This window comes from Lactuca saligna, chromosome 8 (genome assembly GCF_052625555.1).
Source record: "Lactuca saligna cultivar CGN05327 chromosome 8, ASM5262555v1, whole genome shotgun sequence".
Classification (NCBI taxonomy): domain Eukaryota; kingdom Viridiplantae; phylum Streptophyta; class Magnoliopsida; order Asterales; family Asteraceae; genus Lactuca; species Lactuca saligna.
The window spans coordinates 215,764,541-215,780,941 of record NC_136424.1 but is presented as its reverse complement, the minus strand read 5'-3'; the positions used below and the strand labels follow the sequence as shown (position 1 = coordinate 215,780,941).

The window sequence follows — 16,401 nt, the reverse complement described above, 5'->3', positions numbered from 1 at the left end:
TCATACACCTTTCCTTAGACAACACACATGTGTGTCTAAACAATTTCAGAACTATGAAAAGGGATGTCGTAATCATAGTCTCAATTGTTTAGACCTTTGCCATTCATCACAAGTCCATTTTAGTGTGTCGATTAACCACACACGCTCCACTAACGACTTTAAGAATGGAAATATCACAATTGCTATCTACTTAAAACCACTTAGTGAAAGCATTTCCTCACCATCATTTTCATGAATCGGAGAGAAACCTTATGAAACTTAGATTTTATGGTGTATGTGTTCCTATCCATGTGAATTTGTCAACCATAATCACAAGACAAGGTTAGTGACAAATCCAAATTCATATGGACTAAACTTGTTCAGTCTTAACTTCTTGCCACCTGGCAGCACAAGGTCCTGCCATTGCTTCCAAGTTGTTATGAAACCAATTGAGAACTCCCAGAACTCATATGCAAAGCCAACTTTAACTAGAATAGGCACACAAATTGGAATATGTCAACATGATAGGTTATAAACCTCAAGTTGTGTGCTAGTGATAAACTGCAGGTTTTATTCTTGATTAGATCTTGAAACTCTTTCAGGATCTTTTAGACTCCCACTATCCTCTTCACATATAAGACTCTCTTGCCAAGACCCATTCCTTGACAAACAAATATTCAAGTGATAGTGTGGATTCTTATCAAGACAAACACTTCATGCATTTGGCCTTAGTTGGTCTTTGTTTTATCCAAAACATCACAGCTTACCAATTTCAAATGTACAAGAGTAGAACACATTTTACTCTTATATTTGACAAGTGTTAATAAACCTTCTTTAAGATGTGTCACTCAAGTTATAATATTGGAGTATGACTCAAAGACTTGTTTTGGAATGAAGCATGACTCATCTTCTTGATTTAACCATTTCAAAAATTCATGACTCCTCTTCTTATCCATAAGAATGCACTAAGATGTCCTTAGAGGATGAATTGTGATATGGTCTCACAATCATTAAGATGATCATAAAACATGATACTAAAGGACTCACCCATCTTTTCAGATTTGAGAAACTTTTATCTTTCTACCAAATTTGATTCTTCTCATTAATTTTGCCATACATCGAAACTTTTCCAATGCTTCAAAATTATACTTAAACTTGTAAGTACAACCATATTTACTAAAGTTTAGTAAATATTAGTGAATAGTCTTATCGATATTTTGTGGTGGACTTGACCAGTGCACAAGAATGTATACTCGATCCCTTAGTCCTTCACTTGACTCACGTATACATGTGAACGAGGAATTAGTCTTAATTTTCCAAAGATGAAAATTCTCATTTATCATACAACTTGCATGATTCCAAGTTTCGGTCCTATTGACAACTTTGGTGATGAGAATCTTTTCTTATTTGGTAAATTTAGACACTACCACAAATCAAAGAATCAAATTCATATTTCCATTATTGCTAGAAACATACAAACATCAATTTTCCGTAAATGTCATTGCAAGGAGATATAAAATAAAACAAAACTTTATTTATTTATTAAAATGTGGGAAAAAAATTCCCTACAATGCAAAATAAAATGAAAACTATGCTATTACATATTTCCTAGCAATCTATGATAACTCCTAAGTAGTAGCTCAAGAATCCGATCTTCGAACCATGCGATTGAAATTCATCTTCGCGATAAGATTCAAGATACTATTCCTTTAAGTTTCCTTCCCTTTGTTTGATCCTGCCAAACATCAAAATGTAACCGAGTCACATTTTGTACTAAGAATCATCAATTAGGAACTTAACAAAGTTAGATAGTGGGCTTACCTGAAGTGTAACGACAGAAAAATCCAACCAATTAAAATTTTTCAAAAAAACCCGATTTCATTAAATTATTACAAAAAGGTTTTCAATACAAATCATTTAGAGTATTCCCAAAATCACATTACTACAAAATCATGAGGAGCGGTACGATCATGCCTTTGCCTTGCCACGGTCTCCTGAAGAACCTGAAAAACATTAAACCACAACTGTAAGCCTGAAAGCTTAGTGAGATACCCCCAAAATACCAACCACATATACCATACACATATCATGCTATCTTATAACGAATCACAAAACAATCATGCATATCGAGTCTACTATGGGACTGGTCCGCCTTGTCGGGCCTTCAGTCCACCTGGTCCAATCATGTCCCTCGAGTCTGCAGTGTGGTTGGTCCGCCCACACTGGGACTTCAACTCACCTGGTCCACTCTCTGAGTCCAATCATGTCTCTCCAGTCTGCAGTGTGGTTGGTCCGCCCGCACTGGGCCTTCAACTCACCTAGTCCACTCTCTGAGTCTACAGTATGACTGGTCCGCCCGCATCGGGTCTTCAGTCGGCCTGGTCCACTCTCCGAGCCTCGGCACGTCTGGTCCGCCCTCGTAGGGCCTACAGCCTATCCGGACCGCTCGCTGGGCCTTCGGAACAACCGGTCCGCCCTGGGTATCTTGGCCTACAGCACGAAGCAGGACCCGCCTCAACCCAACTCCATTCCAAACAACCATGTGTACATAAACATACAATTACATAACAATCCATATTCAGGCAAACCGATCTAGCAGATCACATAACACAACATACTCTAACAGGATACCGACCTTACCGGTCACTAGCATAGCCTCACCTTACATACCAGGATACCGACCTTAACCAGGTCTCTAACGAATACCATCCTAACTACCAGGATGCAAACATATCAAAGAAATAACATAACAACAGATACCCGGAGCTCAATCCGATAAAAGCGCCGTCCTTGGTGCCTTAGACCCTGTTGATATAGTGAGGATAACTCATCTCGAAACTGCCGGCTGAAAGGATAAGATCCCGCTGCTCCAACTCCGACACGATCTCCTCCACTGAACACCAAAACACTAAACTCAATAAATACCCTTAATTACCAAAATACCCCTGGAAGATAGCTAGTCAACCCATGGACAAGGTCAAAGTCAACCCCTGACTGACTCTACTCGCCGAGTCAACCCGATGACTCGCCGAGTCCCCAAGCTCAGAACTTCCCTCAATCCGTGACATAATTCGCCGAGTCACCCCGAGACTCGCCGAGTCCAACAACTCTGAGTCCACTCGCACCCAACTCACCGATTCTCGACTCAACCAGAAAGTATTGGGACTCTTCGACAACACTCGCCGAGTCCAAGAACAGACTCGCCGAGTCTAAGGCTATCTTCAACCTACTCGTTGAGTTGTTCATCCAACTCGTCAAGTTCCAGCTCATCTTCAAGCAACTCGTCGAGTCCACCCTTGTGACTCGCCGAGTACCACCGGTCTAAATCCATACAGAAGCATTCCAGGCCATGCAATTTATCCAAAACATAGATCTAGCCTCCTATAACCCACCCATCACGTAAAGTGGCAAAATTTACGTGAATCCAAAGAGATATAGGCCTTATACACTTTAGAGCTAGGGTTTGGGACATGATGGCTTCACTAAGCACTCAAACACAGGGACTTTAATGCACTCTACACCCTCCGCATTCCAGATCTGAGGTAGCAACCTCATATCTAACCTCCAAACTCCAAAACATACCAAGATAAGCTCCCCATAAACCCCAAAATGATGAATCCATATGAGTAACAACCCAAGAACGAGATATTACCTCAAAAGAACGCCCCAACTGCAATGAAACTCGAATCCAGGCAAAACCCCTTGCTCTAAGCCTCCAAACTCCCAAGATTCCTTCAACAAATACTCTTCAAGCTCCCAAATGCACTTTGATCCACTCACGCACGAATGTTAAGGGTTTCTGGACTTGAGGATGAGTAAAGAGGCTAGGGGAATGGATGTTAAGTTCTTTATATAGGGATCAACCCCGAGAATTAGGGTTTTCTCCACTCAACACCTACTCGCCGAGTCCATCTTTGGACTCGCCGAGTAGGTCACCTAACACGCGACTAAAGTCGTGACCCCACTCGCCGAGTCCATCCTTGGACTCGTCGAGTTTCCCTTCAAAATTTACACTTTTAGCCCTTCAACTCTACTCTTGATATTTTGGGATGTTACAATTCTCCCCCACTTAAATTAGACTTCGTCCTCGAAGCCTACGGCAACTCATCTCCAAAAATACTCCCACAACACGCCACCTGGACTTAACCGGACCAGGTCCCTCAAGTATACCCATCGAAACTCGCACTCACTTTCTCTTTCCTTGCGGTGTCCTGACCACCGTCTCAAACCGGGCACCAGCTTTACCCTCTGATAACCACACACAACAACTGAGTACCACTCACGATGCATCACTGCTCCAAATCACAACCATTACTTGACCCAAATGAGCTATAAATAACTATGCACCACCCGATTCCCGATCCGAGTCCAACTCTATCCATTCCATGCTGACAAAAACACACACTCTTCAGAGCAACTCCCATGAGTTCTCTTCTTGCAATCTCATGCACATGTTGAACTAGCTCTAGCACCCTCGGATTAGGAAAACCCATCACACTGACGACCTTCAAAACATCCCTTAGGATGAACCACTGCTACACAATTCCTTCACCGAAAACAAGCTGGGAATCTAAAACTCCATACCTGCATCCCTTACGAGCCTCTTGATTCTACATTCTCGGAATTTCCTTCTGCGACCTCAGCAGACATCCCCTCATGATGTCATCCCATACCGCCGCCGCACACGCCGCTCAATGACCACTGTCGGACCACTCCGATCATAACTCTACACTGCCACTTTCACTTCCGTGAATTTGCACTCCCCTTCGGAATTACATTCCTCCCTCTTTCCATACCCAGGAAAACCACTTGACCGCCTCGTCATCACGACAAGAGCCACGGTGCTCACCCAATGCTACACCACCTCTTTATAGCGTAACCGCTATCCCATGCACTACCTCCACTGATTGCGATCAATATCCGGGGCCAAACGTTGCAACGCTAACATATCGCGACATACTCAATCCATTACCTCACACCGATCTAACGACACCTGCAGAGTCTTCAGCATGACTGGACCGTCTTACCAAGCCTTCAGCCAAACTGGACCACTCTCATAACCTTCAGCATACCTGGACCGCCCTCCAGGGCCTTCAGTCTAGCTGGACCGTTCATCGAGCCTTCGGCCTGACTGGTACGCCTATTGGCCTTCAGTCTATCCGGACCGCTCAACTAGCAATCAACATTCCGAGTTACATCTCCGGGAAATCCTCCCATGCATACTGTTCTAGCCCCCTAGGGGTTCCGAACTCAATCTCCATCATACATACTCGATCTCGGCCTGCTCCCAGGCCCTGCACAATCAAGCTCTTGGTCTGTATCCCGCCCCGCACGCCTGCCATTTACTCATACCAACCAATGCCCTTGGCTGACCGAGACACTACTGAATCCCATGCAGGTAAACAACCTTTCATACTCGTCGATCCTCCGGAGAATTCTCCAATTCTCCCCCACTTAGGGCACTGACTACCAATCACCGGTTGCTATCACCGACCTCCCAAGATAACCTTGCACAAAACCCAACACTTACACTCAGACTGATTCCCACTAGCACTAGCAACCTTTGCAAAAACACATTTCCTCACCGATCATTCCACTCGAAAGGAACCCAATCTTCAAGTATCCATTCCTCAGACTACAGATGCTACCCGACATTCAAACCAACGCCGCATCCACCAATAATTCTCACAAAAGATAACCAGCGAAAACCCGAAATACTAACCCATAACCATGCCAAACCCTCAAGGAAAAACGGATACCAAAACGAAAACCACCCAACGAGACTAGCAGATGAACGATACTCCACAATAATCATAAATAATCAAGACAACAAGAAAGAAACATACCCGCAGCTGCATCCGGCACTACTCTGACCTCCTCTGCTGAAAGCTGAAAAGCGCAACCCTAAGCCCTTGGGGGCTCCGCTCCACCCTGACCTCCTCCTGTGATCCTCAAAGTGGCCGGTGCTGGAGCCTGCACCGGTCCTGCAGCAATCTGTGGACAGTTGACCCTCAAGTGCCCAACCTGATGACAATGATAACATATCCTCAAATCCCGAACCAACATTGACTGCCGACAATCCCTCACATAGTGTCCTTCCTTTCCACACTTGCAGCATGTACCACCGGACCGACAAACTCCGGCGTGACCCCTTCCACACTTTCCACAAATGTGGCTGCCCTGATCTCCCATCCTAGAATCAACGGTCTTAGACCATTTCATCGCCGGCTGCGACTAAACCGGAGCTTGCCTCAGCTCACGCAACTGCAACTCAAAATCTAATTCACGCCGCTTGGCGGCCTCCTGCAACTCCAACAAGGTCTCGCACCTCTGCGCAGACACAAACTGTCTGATGTCTCTCTTTAGCATACTCAGATATCGGGACATCTAAGCCTGCTCCAAAGCGAACTCAGGGCAAAACATCGCCCTCTCAGTAAACATCCTGGTGATTTCCATCACCGACTCCGAATCCTGCTTCAGCTCAAGGAACTCCTGAGCCAACCACTCCCTCTCGACCTACGGAACATAACGAGTGCTGAACATCTCTCTGAGCTGATCCCATGAAACCGCAGCCCTCTGCGCATCCGAATATGACCCCGTGGTCAACCTCCACCAATCCTTTGCCCCGAGTCTTAACAGGTTCAGAGCACACCTCACCCTCTGATCAGTAGGGCATGAACACGTGAAGAAACACCCCTCCACGTCTGATAACCATCTCATAGCAACGATCGGATCCTAAACTCCATCAAAGGTGGGAGGCTTCGTATTATCGAAGTCCCGATCCTGACCCGGAACTCCCTCTCCTGCTCCTGATCCTGACCCGGATCCACTCCCAGCATGCCCTGAAATCTCTATACTGAAAATAAACCACCAAAATCTCAGACACTTCCCACTATCCCGGGAACCAACTCTCAACCCAGCCCCAGAGGTCATGGTTTCCCAGATACGCGTATGGGTCCTGTGCTTTCAGTAGTACGGGTCCATACTACCTTCCACACCTACCCATATTTGTATGAAGTATTACCACAACACCCTAGAGAAAACACACATAACAACACTCTATCCTCACTACTAGAGGAACACTAGAAATCTCTCACAAGGAAACCCTAGGCTAGCAGGCATGATAAATCAGGCAACACATCATGAAATCATGAAGATCCCTAGCCTAACTCTAGCATGTTGTTCTATCAAAGCTCAATAAAACAAATATCATGTATGGTATTTTGGGGTTACTTACTGGCTCCGACTGATCGTACCTCCGCGTCCTCCTTTACTTATTTTTTTTAAAAACCATTTTAAATTCTCTTTCGAAAACCCTCCTCGATTTGAGACTGGAGTCGCACGAGTGTTCCTCCAATTCACTCAAACCAAGGCTCTGATACCAACTTGTAACGACCGAAAAATCCAACCAATTTAAAATTTTTCAAAAACAACCTGATTTCATTAAATTATTACAAAAACGTTTTCAATACAAATCATTTAGAGTATTCCCAGAATCACATTACAACAAAATCATGAGGAGCGGTACGATCATGCCTTTGCCTTGTCACGGTCTCCTGAAGAACCTGAAAAACATTAAACCACAACTGTAAGCCCGAAAGCTTAGTGAGATACCCCAAAATACCAACCACATATACCATACACATATCCTGCTATCTCATAACGAATCACAGAACAATCATGCATATCGGGTCCACTGTGGGACTAGTCCGCCTTGTCGGGCCGTCAGTCCACCTGGTCCACCCTCCATGTCCAATCATGTCCCTTGAGTCTGCAGTGTGGTTGGTCCACCCGCACTGGGCCTTCAACTCACCTGGTCCACTCTCTAAGTCCCATCATGTCTCTCGAGTCTGCAGTGTGGTTGGTCCACCCGCACTGGGCCTTCAACTCACCTGGTCCACTCTCTGAGTCTACAGTATGACTGGTCCGCCCGCATCGGGCCTTCAGTTGGCCTGGTCCACTCTCCGAGTCTCGGCACGTCTGGTTCGCCCTCATGGGGCCTACAGCCTATCCGGACTGCTTGCTGGGCCTTCGGAACAACCGGTCCGCCTTGGGTATCTTGGCCTACAGCACAAAGCAGGACTCGCCTCAACCCAACTCCATTCCAAACAACCATGTGCACATAAACATACAATCACATAACAATCCATATTCAGGCAAACCGATCTAGCAGATCACATAACACAACATACTCTAACAGGATACCGACCTAACCGATCACTAGCATAGCCTCACCTTACATACCAGGATACCGACCTTAACCAGGTCTCTAACGAATACCATCCTAACTACCAGGATGCAAACATATCAAAGCAATAACATAACAACAGATACCCGGAGCTCAATCTGATAAAAGTGTCGGCCTTGGTGCCTTAGACCTTGTTGATATAGTAAGGATAACTCACCTCGAAACTGCCGGCTGAAAGGATAAGATCTCGCTGCTCCAACTCCGACACGAACTCCTCCACTGAACACCAAAACACTCAACTCAATAAATACCCTTAATTACCAAAATACCCCTGGAAGACAACTGGTCAACCCATGGACAAGGTCAAAGTCAACCCCTGACTGACTCTACTCGCCGAGTCAACCCGATGACTCGCCAAGTCCCCAAGCTCAGAACTTCCCTCAATCCGCGACCTAACTCGCCGAGTCACCCCGAGACTCATCGAGTCCAACAAATCTGAGTCCACTCGCACCCAACTCACCGAGTCATCCCTTGACTCATCGATTCTCGACTCAACCAGAAAGTATTGGGACTCTTCGACAAGACTCGCCGAGTCTAAGGCTATCTTCAACCTACTCGCCGAGTTGTTCATCCAACTCGTCGAGTTCCAGCTTATCTTCAAGCAACTCGTCGAGTCCATCCTTGTGACTCGCCGAGTACCACCAGTCTGAATCCATACAGAAGCATTCCAGGCGATGCAATTGATCCAAAACATAGATCTAGCCTCCTACAACCCACACATCACGTAAAGTGGCAAAATTTACGTGAATCCAAAGAGATCTAGGCCTTATACACTTTAGAGCTAGGGTTTGGGACATGATGGCTTCACTAAGCACTCAAACACAGGGACTTTAATTCACTCTACACCCTCCCCATTCCAGATTTGAGGTAGCAACCTCAGATCTAACCTCCAAACTCCAAAACATACCAAGATAAGCTCCCCATAAACCCCAAAATGATGAATCCATATGAGTAACAACCCAAGAACGAGATATTACCTCAAAAGAACGCCCCAACTGCAATGAAATTCAAATCTAAGCAAAGCCCCTTGCTCCAAGCCTCCAAACTCCCAAGATTCCTTCAACAAATACTCTTCAAGCTCCCAAATGCACTTTGACCCACTCACACACGAATGCTAAGGGTTTCTGGACTTGAGGATGAGTAAAGAGGCTAGGGGAATGGATGTTAAGTTCTTTATATAGGGCTTAGCCCCGAGAATTAAGGTTTTCTCCACTCAGCACCTACTCGCCGAGTCCATCTTTGGACTCGCCGAGTAGGTCACTTGAGACGTGACCAAAGTCGGGACCCAACCCGCCGAGTCCATCCATGGACTCGCCGAGTTGCCCTTCAAAATTTACACTTTTAGCCCTTCAAATCTACTCTTAATATTTCGGGACGTTACATGAAGCAAAGTCAAAATTTTTGATTCTTCCTTCTCTTAGATCTTTCAGATAGCCAGGGGAGCTTTGCAACCAACGCCCCTTCTCTTAACAATGAAAACATATAGACTCTTTGGGAATGGTACATGGGACTATCACAGACTTAGCCTTTCCCTTTACCTTTTGGTCAACTGGGTTGACCAAGGTCGATCCCTTTCCATTGGGAAGAGAAAGCTTTTCTGGAATTCCAATGTTACCATTGTCGATGTCCATGGAAGTTTGAGAAATAGACCTTCTACCGTTATTTGTTTGACCATTGCGCCAAATCATTTCTGATTCAGCAGCAACAAGCAAATAAGATAGATCTATTAGGGTCATGTCGTGATCTGTCACATAGTAGTTCTTAATGAACTCACTATACGACTCGGGAAGTGACTGAAGAACCCAGTCAATAGCTAACTTCCTTGTGACAACGACATCCAACATTCTAAACCTGTCAATGTGTGACTTCATTCCTAAGACATGAGTGTACACAGGTCTTCCATCTTTATGTTTCATTGCAACCAGGGCTTAAGTGAGCTTGAACATTTCAAGTCTTCGAGCTTGTGGGTTAGGGAGAATATTAGAGGAGTTGAATGAAGTGAACTATGATTTCCATGAACCAATTGCGGAAAATCATCTTCATTAGGAAAGCTTGTTCCAAGAGATTTGGGAAGATCATAGTTTTCTGAACCAGACATCTACAATGGGAGAAATTCAAGTTAGTTGATTTAAGTCCTTAATAAAACACCCAATATGAAATATTAAGGCCACGACCCAACACAATATTTTATAACTTCGAAGAGGGATGCTGTAATCCAAGCTATAAAATATTTGAAGGTAGGCGAATGACGATTCACCAATTTCCACGAAGAAAACCAAAATAATTTATTAGGTTTTAATTGGATTTGAAACTCCTATATCTTTTAAGATTCATTGAACTTTTCAATGGCATTTTTCAATCTCGATTGTGCCCTCTCAAGTTATGTGACTGGGATGCCAAGGATCACAAAACAAGGTGTGAATAACCATGCAAATATACTTGGTACTCTTAATTTTTATCACCTAATCGATGTGCCAGGTAACCACATGCACTCCACCGATTCTATGATAAACCTTAAGCCACCCATTGCCAACCTTGTTAAATCCAAGTTAGTGTGGCGGTTAACCATACACGCTCCACTAATGACTTAAGCAAAGTGCAAAGTGTAATTTCATGGGTTAGCACCAAATTCACATTTTCCTAAAGTAACTAAGAATGGGAATTTATAAAAGGATTAGTTACTTTATATTTATCATTATACTTATAATGAAGGGAGAATTATAGTCCTTGTCCTACCCTTTCGGCTAAAGACCCTCCACCAGACAAGGAAGCGGTGGGTGAGAGTACACACCCATTAAGTTGCCATTTTATAGGTAGCAACCTTATACCCCCTCCCCCTTATATATCAGATTTGTGAATGAAGGCTATTAACGGTAAGACTGACTTGGTCTTATACATATATATTGTGACATCCCCATTTTCACAGCCAGAAAAGACCAATTTTGTTTATGCTTGTTTAAAAATAAGAGTAACATTTTAATTAAAAATGTTACAGAATTTGTCCCAAAACAAAGTATGATAAAGATTTATCAAAAGCATTCCCAAAGAAATGTATTTCATTAAAAGACTCAGGATGTCATGTTCGATACAAATCAAAAGAATAAACAGTACAACATAAGCCTTACTACATTATTTCGTATTTACAAGCCTATAATCCCTTATCTCTCATCCAAACATCTATGCTCATGCGCCACTACCTGTAATACAAGAAACTAAGTGGGTCAGGCTTGGGAGCCTGGTGAGCACATGGGGTTTTCAACCCACAATAAATAATTTTATTAACTTTATCAAACCAAACAAACCCGATTACCCGTTCCCGTTATCCTCACTTTACATCCCTAAAATATCTAACACAACGGACCTAGTTTAAGGACTTTCATCTGCTTCGGGGATTCTTTAGCAATTCATGAAAAATAAGGCAACCATGTGGGGGATGGAGTACTGTTGGTAAACACACAGTTCAAATAAACACCTACAGGTTGCGAGCCTGCTAGCGTTCCACTGGATTGTCTAGAGTAGTCCGTGGTCGTCATCTATACTCCGCTAGATGACTGGATAATCAATAACATCTATAACAAGGCCTCTCATTATTTTATTTTGTCACACAGCAATTATTACATCTACTCATGTTTTATCCAACACATGTTGTAGATATAAAATACATATACAGTTTAAATCATTTAAAACGTGTATAAAATCGTTCATCCAACATAAATAGCAAGTATACAGATAATATGCACACACAACACGTAATTTATATAAAATACTTCATATCTATGTGTAAGTTGAAAGTAACTATGCACTCACCTTAATGTTCGATAGACGATTAGTGTTCTGGAATGGATACGAGAAGGTCGAGTAGTATTTCCGTTAATACGAATCTCCGAGAATATTTAGTTTCCTAAGGAAATATTAATATAATTAATATTTGGAGGGTATTTTGGTAACTAGCCAAGGTATAGGGTCCATTTACTAATTTAATAAATCAAATGGGGCTATGTTTGTTAATACTTTTCAAATTAATGGCTAAAATGAATTATATAAATTCCAAGTTTGCATCTTGGACTTATTTTGCAATCAAAATTCCATGGAGGGGGATTTGAATTATTTGAATAACTATAAGGACTACATGTAGTTAATTGAAATGGAAGTTCGGAAAAGAAAAAGGAAAAAGAAAAATATGTATATATGTTTCTTTCATATTTACGTCTATAAATGTTGTTTGTAAATTAGGAAATAAGAATAGGCTGCTTTGGAAACTAAGCATAACTTGAGGGTTTGTCTTCAATAAAATAAATGGAAGTTTGAGTTTTATTTTCAGATTTTACTGATCAAACAAGCAATTCCTACGTGTGGCTAATAAAAGAAATGAATGGTTTCTTTCTTTTGGCTACTGATCGAAAATACATCACATATGTGCATGAGGTTTTAAGAAAGAAAACACATGAATTTTTTTTTGCTTCCCTAGTGAGTTTCAACAACGTAGGAAAAATAGTAATAATAATAATAATCTTAGAGATGGAGGACTTACGGTGGCACCAAGATGGTAGTGATGGTGCAAGGTTGGTGTTGGACGGAGGAGCTTGTGATGGCAGTGGGTGGTGGAAATGGTGGTTATTCAATCTAAGGGAGATAGAGAGGGATATAGATGGAGAGATTAAGATTGAGAGAGAGGTTAAGAAGAGGAATATGATGGCAAATTTTGTGAGTGAGAAATGAAGGTGTCTAAGTCTCATTTTATAGTAAACACACACTCACATACAAGTTTCAGCCATGCCTCCAGCTAAGCAATGTACTCACAAATTGAAGTGTGCAAGCAAAAGAGTGAGGATAAGGAGAAGATCACGTGGACAAGACCAAGAGGAGAAGCAATTGGCTGGTGATTTTCTCCCATGCAAGTCATGTGGGTCCCACATGGGTTATTCCTCCTTTAATTGCCTAAAACACACAAAATTGGGTGTCTCGAGATCCATGCATTGAGAAATTTTTTCGAGAATACCGTTAGATAGAGTTTAATTCAAGGATTTTGGAACATTAAACGGATTAATTTTTGGAGTTACGGATCTCCGGAAAATTGCGTTTGAAGTTTTGCGTCTAAACGGCTCGTGGTGTCCGTTTTCGAGACTTTTGTAAATATTTTTATTAAAATTATTTCGAGTGTGAAATTAAATAATAGAGTATAACCTGAGTCCAAAAACGTTATCGGAAATCCCGTCGGCAAAATGTAAGTACCTCAACGGATCTATTTGATTTTATGCGATTAAAGAAAAACAGTGTTTTACTGTCTTATTTTCTTAAAACTATCGTATCTTTTGCATACGAACTCCGTTTTCGACGTTCTTTATATCCATGCCTAGGCAGAAACGTACTCTACACCTTTATGTAAAGATATAGAGCTTATCTCACACTTTAATTTTGACGCTTATTTTTTATTTTTTATTTATTATAGGTTAAAAATACATAATAAGCACATAAATACACATAGTTCACCTAATACTCAAGTAATTCATCTTTATTACTTCAAAAATAGTTAAAATAGTTGATCTAGACTATTACATCATCTAAAATGATTAGCCCTAAAACCTGGGCGTTACATATATATATTAATAGCTTATAATACTATAAAGTATAATAGTTGGATTTTAACTTTTAAAACTCTAGGGTTTGGAATTAAAGTGTGTGAGACTTTAAAAATTCCAAAACGTGAGGGCAGGTTTTGAAAAATTCAAAAAACCTTTGGATTTTTATAACTTATGAGTTTAATTAAAGTTTTTAAAACCTTTAATGAAGAGACTCTTGAACTTCCATAACTTGAGGACAAGTTATGGAGTTCATAAAACAATTTATGATGATAAAGACTTTTCAAATGTGTAACCTATGAATGTTAAAGGATCTTTAAAAGAAATGAATTTTGGTAATCCATAACTTGAGGACAAATTATGGACTCCATTAAAACATATTTAGATCAAGAATTAACTAAAAACAATTTGCAAATAATTCCTATGATCTACCAAAACTCATAAGTGTATGAACAATCATATCAATAATTTCAAGAATTACATAAACACACATAAAACTTGAAATTTTGATAATAACCTTGAAATTGGTTTTCCATAATCATTACCACATCAAAAACAGGTTTTATAAGTCCAAAACAATTTAAGGTTATGATTCTAGACCAATTCCAGCCTTAAAACTCAAAGATACGCTATTAGGGGATCCAACTCGTCGAGTGCATGAACCAAATCAACGAGTTGGATGATTTACACATGGACTCGTCGAGTCTCTTAATGGAATCGGCGAGTCAGCTGACCAGACAGCATATAAACTTCTATTTTCAGCAATTTGCATCAAGTATAAATGAAAACACGCCTAGGCTTTGATACCACTGATGGGTTTTGAGCATATTAACACTCATATGGTGTACATGCAACCCCATAAACCTTGGACCTATCTTTTCTCTATTATACATGCAAATATTTAATATTCCAATGTTTTAGTCCTAACTAACAAAATATAAAGCAGCTATACTACAAAGCCTAGTTAGATGACATACCTTTTGATGGGGCTTGAAGTCTTGAACCTTTAAGAGCTTAGTACCCCAAGTGTTGCACCTCAAATGGAATCACACAACACCAAAAACAACTTGTAATAACTTAAGAATAAGGATACTTAGGTTCACAATTGAAATTGACTCACTCTTGTTTTCTTACACACTGTAGTGTCCATTTCATGAACCAAAGACCTCTTTACATAGTATGGAGGATTAGGGTTATATTCATGTAAACCCTAATACCCGTGACCTTTCATTTCCATATGATCCATGGGTTAAACACTCAATGACTATCCATGAAAGCTTAGCCCAACCTAAATGAACTTGGCCCACCATATATATATATATATATATATATATATATATATATATATATATATATATATATATATATATATATATATATATATAAGAGTCCATATTTAATTAGTTCCTTTTGATCACTAAATTAATTCTTGATCAATACTAATTAAATAATATGATTTCATATTAATATATCAGAACTTATAATATATTAATATAAATCTTAACTATCCTTTTTTCTCATTTAGTCTATCCAATTGTTCCGATGTCATGCAACCTAAATGGATCATGCTACTCTTGGGTCGAATACATACTAATAATAGTTATGGCCTTAGACATGTAATCCAACACATCTATCCTTGGGAGTGAATAATGGTTCTTCACCATCAAATTATTCAACTCCATGTATTCAATGCACATCTGGTGCGAACCATCCTTCTTCCTGTCGAAGAGAATTGGCGCTCCCCACGGAGAACTGCTCGGAGCAATGAACTGCTTACTAAGATGTTCCTGCAACTGTGATGACAGCTCCTGCATCTCTAATGGTGCCAGCCAGTATGACACCTTAGCGATAGGGGCCGCACCTAGCACTAGGTCGATCCTAAACTCGACATGTCTCTCTAGAGGCACTCCGGTCAACTCATCCAAAAAACACGTCACCGAACTCCCTGACAAATGGAACCTCTGAAACCGAAATCTGATCCCTGACCCACATATTCACCACGTACGCTAAGTAACCCGCACACCCACGCTTAATGTACTGATGAGCCCTGGCAGCTGAACAAAACTTTGATCCCAATCTGGTACCCTCGCCATAGACAATCAGTTCTCCCGCACTTGGGGTTTGAACTACTACTTGTTGACCGTTGCAGTCGATCATGGCACCGAAACGACTGAGCCAGTCCATATCCACAATCACGCGTACATCCCCCATGGGAATTGGAATCAAGTCTATCAGGAAAAATACCCCGAAGATCTCTAACACGCAAACCTGATAAACCAAATAAGCGGAAACCCCATGTTCGTTGGCGATAGAGACTCGCAACGGACACTCCAGCTCTCCTACTGGCACCCTGAACTCCCTACTAAATGTCTGAGAGACAAAAAACAACTCGCCCCCGAGTCATATAATACCAATATAGGTAAGAAGTTCACTAAAAAGGTACATAATCACCGGTACAAACATATAATCATAAAACAAATATAATCAGTAAGATAAGGGATAGAAAGATATCAACGACCAAGTCTGGTGCTGCCCTGGCCTCCTCTATTGTAAGCTGGAAGGTGCATCCCTGAGTCCTCGGGGGCTCTGCTCGAC

General features: G+C 41.5%; 1 long non-coding RNA gene across 1 annotated transcript; it reads right to left on the bottom strand.

Annotated features, from left to right (window-relative positions):
- Nucleotides 1-11,261: 11,261 nt before the first annotated feature.
- LOC145013131 (uncharacterized) lies at nucleotides 11,262-12,920 on the bottom strand. The gene is made up of 3 exons (XR_013664848.1): nucleotides 12,759-12,920; nucleotides 12,035-12,128; nucleotides 11,262-11,424 (listed from the first exon to the last, which is right to left on the bottom strand). It is a non-coding gene; the product is annotated as an uncharacterized LOC145013131 (long non-coding RNA).
- Nucleotides 12,921-16,401: the final 3,481 nt, after the last annotated feature.